The following is an 8,958-nucleotide window of genomic DNA, read 5'->3' as shown; positions in this document are numbered from 1 at the left end:
CGGACATGCTCCGGAACGCTGAACTTATCCTTGGCCGTGAAAAACAGGTTGCCGGGGATCTGTTTGAAGTCGGCCTTCACATATGTTTCGTCGTCCATGATGCAGCATTCAACTTTCGTCAGCATGTTGAGGTACAACTTCCTGGCACGGGTTTTGGCGGACTTGTTCTGCTTCTCGTCGCGATTAGGGGCCTTTTGTACCTTGAACGTTCGAAGCCCAGCCTTAGTTTTGACCTTCTGGACAAAACTTCGGCTTAGGTGCAGCTTCTTAGCCACACCCCTAACGGAGGCGTTCGGATTTCGGTTGAAGACCCCAACTACGCGGTTGTGATTTTTGGTGTTGTACGGAATACTTTTTCTTTCACTTCTGGGCTTCCGATCGGTGGTCAACCGTTCCTCGAACCGCTTAATCACTCGCGACACCGTGGAATTCGCGATTCCCAACGTTTTAGCGATGGAACGATGCGAGAGATCCTTGTTCTCGTGATGAATGCGCAAGATTTTATCACGCACGAGCTGTTCTTTCGACTCCATTTTCGCGAGTTTTGATCACAGGACTTTAAAACTTGCAGGATGTAAATAATGCACTATGAACTAAATCCATCCAAATTTTCATTAAATTCTACCCAACGGTTAAAAAGTTAGAGCAATTTCATAGTGTGGCAATTTCATCGTGGACACCCTTTAATCTTGTTGAATTTGTAACCTTCATTCTTAACGCAATGGACAATGGCAAGCACGTGGAAGCTCTTTATACTGACTTCAGTAAAGCATTTGACCGAATCGACATAGGGTTAAATACCCCATTTCCGGCCTATTAAGCATAACCCACACTTAGTCTTTCAGAATCTAGCGCAGTTTGGCACCAAACGGAATGTAATTATTACTGATGGCTTCCAAATTTATTTACCTTTCCGTATGTACCGTAAGATTTGATAAAGAGAAACCAATCGTTGAGATACTGTCAAAAGTCTAACACTGCTTCTTGACGCCAAACTCGGCCTACGGATTCTAAACTCGGCCTAACGCATTGAAACGCCAATGAATTTACTTCGGCCTATCGGATGAAGATAAAAATTGATTCGGTCGGAGCGCTTGTTTTGTTTTTGGGAATTATGAGTGCTAACCTTCATATCACGCGTTCTCATTGACTTCGTTCCGTAGCTTATAAACGAAAGTATCGGACCAAACGCACAATTGACTTGTAAACTCTTTTTTTTTTTTTTTCCTTTGGTTTGTTTTTTCCGTCGATCTTGTTTTCCGTGCTGAGCACCAATGCTACCGACGCGCCAGGAAGGCAGCTCCCACACCTGGACCCTACCTATCGACCCATCAACTCATGAACCGGGAACCAACGACTTTACTTCCCATCCGAAGGAAGGCGTGATCAGAGATGTTATGCCTCAGAACATCCCGGCGGCGCCGACTGGGATTGAACCCAGGCCTGCTGGGCTGAGAGGTAATCACGCTTACCACTACACCACCGGCGCCGTTGCTTGTTAACTCTGAAATCAAGGATTTATTTGAAGTTTTCTGCTCGATAGGCCCAAAATGGACGATTAGGCCGAAATAGTTCCCTACCCTACCATTATTACTCTTTAAATTGCAAAAAATAGGAATGGAATCTAGACTTCTGAATTGGCTCCAATCATACTTAACGCAACGCAAACAAACAAATAGCTCGTTTTCAGAATAAACTTTCAGAACCTATTTCGATCACCTTTGGGGTGCCCCACCCGAGCAAAGTCGGTTAACAAAATGAAAGCAAATCGATATTAAAGTGTGCAGTTCCTATCATAATGAAAACTCATTTTGATTTCAAATGTTGCGACATAAGTGTGATATCATATTGTGCTTTCATTATGCAGTCAAGACGTTTTAAATGAAAGCAACTTAACTTGAAGTTCTGCTGTTTACGTCTTGTTTAAAATTTAATTGAAATTCATCTGTCGTTGAACTAATGATTATCGTTTATCTGATTTGTTTAACACATTTTAGGTCATTCGTGACTTGCCCGCGTAAGATTGGAGCCTAAGTCGTTCAGCTTGAGAAACATGAATGGTAACCATTTACTCTAGGCCCGTATTCAGTTAAACATTATGAATGCAAAATCAGTAATCAAATTGATTTCATTGAAAGCAGGATTAGTTTTCCGTTTGCTTCAACAGTGTAAAATTTTGCTCTTATTTTTGCTGTGTTAACCGTTAAGTCAACCAAAATGAGATCAACTGGAGTATTCAAAATAAGTTACATCATAACAGCAAATTTTGATTTCAATTTGATGTTCAGCTTTGCTCGGGCAGAGCTCTCATTTAGACCCAATTCTTTATATGTTGTACGTAAACGACATTTCCTACATACTTAAAAAATAAAAGTTCTTATATATGCAGACGACATGAAGCTCTTCATGGAAATAAGTAATTCTAGCAACACAGAAGAATTCCAGAATGAAATCAACTTATTCAACACTTTGTGTAGTAAAAGTCTACTCCAGCTCAATGTAAAAAAAATGCAACGCAATTGTATTCAGCAGAAAAATAGAAACACCTCTTTTTGAAATATTTTTAGGCATCCAAAAAGTAGAATAATGTAAAATTGTAAGGTGTGATCCTAGACTCCAAACCCAATTTGAATTAAATTGGACCGCATTTCCTCTTCCATCATATGAAGCACGCTGTATGCTCATCAACTTACAAACACTCAAAGAACGCCGCGAATTTGCAATGCTTTTCTTCATCAATGACATTACTTCACATCGCATAGATCATCAGAAATACTTTCAGAATTAAACTTCTACACACCCTGTCGGCATCTAAGAACACGAAAATTATTCTCAGAAAAATCACATAGAATAAATTACGCAAAAAATGGCCCCTTCAATCGAATGATGCGACAGTATAATCTACACTGTGAAGACATTAGCATCACTAGGGTAACTGATGATGGTTGGACCTATTTAGGCCGGTTTCACACGGCGTCAACATGTAATTATAAAAAATGATTGATTAGGGGAAAGATCTACCTTTCTTGTTTCTAATAATAACAAAAAAAGTTAAATATTATTATATGATTTTATAAAACGTTTTTATTCAGCAAAGGATTATGATGTTGGTTGGACCTATACTGATCTTGGTTGGACCTAAAAAATGATGATGGTTGGACCTATTTTTGCAAATGCTAGTTTAGTCCATATTTGTTTAAAGACTTTGGTATCATGAAAAAACCCTACAGCTTTTATGAATTTGCTATTTTAAAAAATCAAGAACTTTGAGTTTAACTTCGTTTTTAAAAAAGTTCACTTTCCCCGCATTAGCTATTCATCATGGCTCATTTTCTCGGAAATCATTGACCCGATTTGGAAAATTTTAACGTCAAACTATAGGTATTGTGATCCCATTGAAAGCTATCGAATATTTTTGGAATCGGTCAACTGGTTCCGGAGATATGGCCGGAACAAGTTCCAGGGTGTATGGAACATGGACCTAATTTTGACATGGAAGGAATTAAACCTATCATGCGACACTTCTCATTACTTCCAAATTCGATAACAAGATAAATAACAAAATTGAGTGCCTTGGACCACATTGGCCACTTCCGGGCATGTTATGGGTGCCCCCGGGGAATTTAGGGGCTTAAAATGACAGAATATCAGAACTTAATTCCGGTTTTATAGTTCTTTTTCTCCAAGGAGTTTTTTTTTTCGGAAATAAGTTTCAGTTAGCAATTTTTAGTTTGTTAACATTTTATTTCAAGTAAATTCACACACAGAAGGTGTATGAGAAGTGCTTAATGTAAATTCATAGTAACAGATTCTTTCGGCGCTTTCGTGGTAGTTCGGAATTCGGTGGTTACCCTTTCAGCCAACCTGACGATGGAATTCCTCCTTAAAATTTACGCCCAAATAGTGACGCAAGGTCTTTAGCAGCTTCCAAGACCTTTTTGGTCGTCTTGAGACTGCCAGAAGCAGTGCACATACAAACCCAATCCCCTAGCTGGTTCTCCATATCAACACTCAACACTATTTCCCTTCCATATTTATTGCCGTGGCTTCCCTTAATTTTTGCGTGAAGTGTCGTTTTCGGAATATTGTACCTTTTCTGTGCCTGATACCCGATAAGTGATTTATTATTGATTAGTCTCTTGATGATTTTCGATAGTATAACTCTTATCTTTAGCAATTTTTTGCAATCGAAGAAACTGATCACTCGGCCAAAACGAAATCGAATTCAAATCAGCTGCGCATGAAGGATGTCGACAAACCGAAGCGCACCTAGCGGCCGTCTTAGGAAACACATAGGTCCAACCATCATCATGCGTAGGTCTAACCATGATCATATTTATCTATTCAAATTTCGTCAATTATTCAAACATTTTAGTGAAACCAATGGATAAATGGCGTACTAACGTGTTGTTTACACCTTAAAGCAGTATTTTACTGTATGAAAATAAAAATAAATGTAAAAAATATTCCTTTTTTGCATGTTTGAAAGTAAGGCATGACGACGAGCTAATGCGTGGAAAGTGAACTGTTTTGAAAACACATTGAAACTCAATTGTTTTGAAGTTTTTTTCAATAAGACACCCATGCAAATTGAAGAATAAGAGTTTTTTATGATATTAAAGTGATCTTTTAAATAAAAAAATTAGTGAAGATTGACTAAACTAGCGATTGAAAAAATAGGTCCAACCATCATCAGTTTTTGGATAGGTTCAACCAGAATCAATTTCCCTATGTCAAAAGAAGAAATTGAAACCCAACTAAAACATAATATAAATCTAGACTATCATTTGAAAAGGTCGTAACTCCAAAATGACCATATCGTTAGTCTATAGAAATAATGCATAGTATGTAAGTAAAACATTGTAACCATTGTATGTAGTCTACTTTGCTTGACGAAATAAATAAATAAATAAATAAATATTTGAAATATTTTTGCGCCATTTTGAAAAATGAATCGATTCAAAAGATCGATTAAAAAAGATCGATTCAAAATTATTGATTAAATCGGTGAATCGTTTATTTTCAAAAAATGAATCAATTCACTAAGATCGATTCTTACTTCAAGATCGCCCAATGCTAGTTTGCACCCATTTTTCTCAAACACAAAAGAAGCGCTCCGACCGAATCAATTCAGGCATAACATTTGATAAGGGCACAAAAGCATTTGTAAACAAACTTTCTAAGGCCCTTCACACGCAAACCAAAGTACGCCCACGCAAACCAACAACATCATCAGATAGAGCAACTATCACCTTTCCGAATGTGGTATTGGTTTGCGTGGGCGTACTTTGGTTCGCGTGTTAAGGGCCTTAGAAAATTTGTTTACAAATGCTTTTGTGCCGTTATCAAATGTTATGCCTGAATTGTTATCTTCATCCAATAGGCCGAAGTGAATTCAATGGCGTTTGAATGGAGTTTCAATGCATTAGGTCTAATTTAGAATCCGTAGGCCGAGTTTAAGGTCAAGAAACAATGGTAGATTTTTAACAATATCTCAAAAATTTATTTCTCTCTAGCAAATCTTACGGAAAGGTAACTAAATTTAAAAGTCATCTGCAGTGAAAACATTCCATTTTGTGGAAAAAAAATCCTCTCGAAAAATAGAGGCAAAGGGCGGGTTGTGCTTAGTAGCCCCAAAATGAGATCTAAGCCCTATTGGTTAAATTTTACTTTTAGCTTAGGGTGACCGTTTTACCCTGTCGTCCCCTATTATGAATGAACGAGTTGAGTCATTCGCGCCCGTCAACCAACCCAACACACACGCACACCTCGCGCGCCATCAACAGCCACACGCACGCCTTACGTGCTGTGGGTTTCGGCTCGGTTCTGATTTCTCTCTGTGTTCCTTTTAAATTTAGTTTTCAAAGAGCACATGTAGGAAGAGACCGGCCAAAAACGAAAAAAAAACAACATACATCGTAGGTATAAAAGAAAGCGACAAAAATTTCAAAGGAAGAAAACAACTTTATGCAAAATACAAAATCTTATGTAGATGCGTGCGTGTGTGTTCCCTCCATATCCTCCTTTTCCTCGTCTCGTCTTCCTGCCGACACCACCGGCACCTTTCCTTGGGCAACCAAATCGCCCGCCTCTTCCTGTTTCTCCTACCGGGAGTTGTACAACATGTCTGAGTGTATGGTTGCTCGTTCTCTGTCTCTCTCTAAGTAGTATACGCCATTAATGCGCGCATGACCGGATGTACTTTCCGGCTTTAATACTTCAAGAAGTGGCGCGCAACCGAAAAGCGAAAAGAAGCGGCCACGGCGTGGTGGCGGTGGACGGCGGCGACGGCGAGATGAGCGTGTGTTGTGTACGCTTTTTTTTTTGCTCTTTCGGTTACGAGGGAAGGCATGGAGAGGAGAGCCGAGCTGAAATCGCAAACCAAGCCTACATATTTTGCGGCAAACACGTAGAAAAACAAATTTAGTGCAATCAAAAATGCTGCATGTGGATATACTGTAGGTAGGTAAGCACACGACGACGACGTTGACAGGAACTGGTTGAGGCGATTTGTTTGAAGTGTAGGTAGTTTATTTGTGGAAGTTAATGGAACCGTTTCCATTAGCTTGTAATGAAAGACGAATTGAATTATGTTATTTTGTGAACAAATTGAAAGAACGGACTAATAACTTCAACATTCATGCTCCAATTTACACAAAGTTGTTAACCTCTGTGTGTAGAAATAGACTACTTCATAATAAGGCACATTTTTTTTTCTGAAAAATTCAAAACATATGGAATTAATGAAGCAAAATACTGTTTATGTCACTACCGGAAGTAGAGTTGCTCGTACATATGTTTCATCAACGTAGTTTTTTTATTTAAAAGTTACTATTTATAAAATATTCCTGCACAGTTAACAGTTTTGAATATTACTCAGTCTAAGGACAGGTTGTCCTTTGGTGTACATAGAATTAGTGTTAATTCCATTCGATCTACAATGCTGTCTGCGGAGCCTCAGTAGGCTGCCTTCCACCTGGTCGATCTACCTTGCTTACTGCGCACCTCTTGATGACTCGACTGGAATTTGATCTAATTCCAGTCGGATCGTTTTCGAGACCTATTTTCACTGGGTTGTCGTTCGACATTCTTACGACGTGCACAGCCCACCGTAGTCGCTAGACTTTTGTGACGGGGTGCACAACAAAACCTGGGCAAAAGCTAAAAGGTTTCATTCGATTGGTTTCATGGCCTTTGACCATTTTTAACCAACTTGTCAAAATATGAGAATGCTTCCAGTAGAGCAGTTTCACGCTAAATGACGAATCGATCTGATGCGACCGTCTCCGATTTACTAGGTGGGGTGAAAAGTAACCTCCTTGGGAATGATTTTTTATCAATAGTTCAATAGTTCAATAGTCCCGTTTTAGCTCGATACACGTATTCCAGCGATTTTCATGATCCCGTCAGAAAAGTAATTTTCCGGAAGATCTGCAAAATACTCCTCCGCGGCGTCGATGATTTCCTCACGATTTCCTTCCCTCTTTTGAGGTTTGGGAAGAGATAATAAGTCTGAGGGTATCAAATACGGCGAATACGTTGGATGTGGAAGCAATTGGAGCCGTAAGTCATTGGTTTTAGTCGTGGTTGCGATGCTCTTGTGCGCCGGCGCATTGTCTTGCAAAAACCATTTTTTTTTCGTCTCATGTGAGGCCGTTTTGCACCGATTTCGCTCCGATAATGCACAGTAATACTCGCTGTTGATGGTTTTTCCTTTTTCGAGATAGTCCACGAAGAGTATGTTATGACAATCACAGAAAACCGACGCCATAACCTTTCCAACCCATCGAGCCTCCCTTGGCCGCTTCGGAGCACTCGTGCCGGCTTCAGTCCATTACCGAGCACTCATTCTGTTCTCTGGGGTGTAATAGTGGATCCAGGTTTCATCAACAGTTACCAATCGACTCCAAAAGTCCACTCGATTCCGCAACAGCAAGTCCAAACACTCTTTTGCAGTGCTCTCGCGTTCGTGTTTTTGGTCAGGAGTGAGCTTGCGCGGCAGAATCTCGCCCAAAATATGGCGTGTGTGCTCAGTACTAACCTTTACGGTATCTGCTAGCTTCACTTTCCGGTCAGCCAACACCATTTCATGTATTTTTTTTGACATTGTCCTCTGTAACCGCATCGGAGAGCCTGCCGCTGCGGACTTGATCGGTAGTGGAGTTGCGGCCACCGAGAAACTCTCGAAACTAATATTTGACGGTGTAATCTGACGGAGCATAAGCCTCATAATATTTATCCAACTTTTTTTTTTTGTTTCCTTCGCCGTTTTGTCTCTCAAAAAATAATGTTTTTTTCTTCTTCTTCTTCTTCTTCTTCTTCTTCTTCTTCTTCTTCTTCTTCTTCTTCTTCTTCTTCTTCTTCTTCTTCTTCTTCTTCTTCTTCTTCTTCTTCTTCTTCTTCTCCTCCTTTATTTAACGTCGGTCTCTGTTCCGCAATCTAGTGCTAATCACCCGAGGGGGACGACTCTATCTACGATGCAGAAAAGATTGTGTTTTGCTGTGGCTAGTTGCGCGCACGCTGAGTTGATAGAAAGAAGATTGATGACGATTCTGAAGATTTCCTGCAAAAAGATGATGCTCGATGCAAGTAGATGCGACAAATGAAAGAAGATTTTTCGAAGACTGATTCGCTAGTATGAGATTTGTTGAGCATCTTAACTTGAGATTTAGATGTGTCGCCCCCCTCGCAATCACCGACGGACATCGATTGCCATCCATTGACGGCAATCGAATGTGCAGGAAGGCAGCTTCCACACCTGCGTAGGATATCGCACCCATTCAACACACATGCGCCGGGACCAACGACTTTACTTCCCTTCCGAAGGAAGACGTGACCGGAGATTTTTATGCCTTAGAAAAATCCCATCGACCTCGGCTGGGATTGAACCCAAACCCATTGGGGTGAGAAAGCAGTCACGCTTACCACTACACCACCGGAGCCGGCATAATATTTTAT

The sequence above is a fragment of the Ochlerotatus camptorhynchus genome, unplaced genomic scaffold (genome assembly GCF_037179485.1).
Source record: "Ochlerotatus camptorhynchus isolate MF236.1 unplaced genomic scaffold, CSIRO-AGI_Acam_v1.1 ptg000105l, whole genome shotgun sequence".
Taxonomy (NCBI): domain Eukaryota; kingdom Metazoa; phylum Arthropoda; class Insecta; order Diptera; family Culicidae; genus Ochlerotatus; species Ochlerotatus camptorhynchus.
This window is presented reverse-complemented; position numbering follows the sequence as displayed.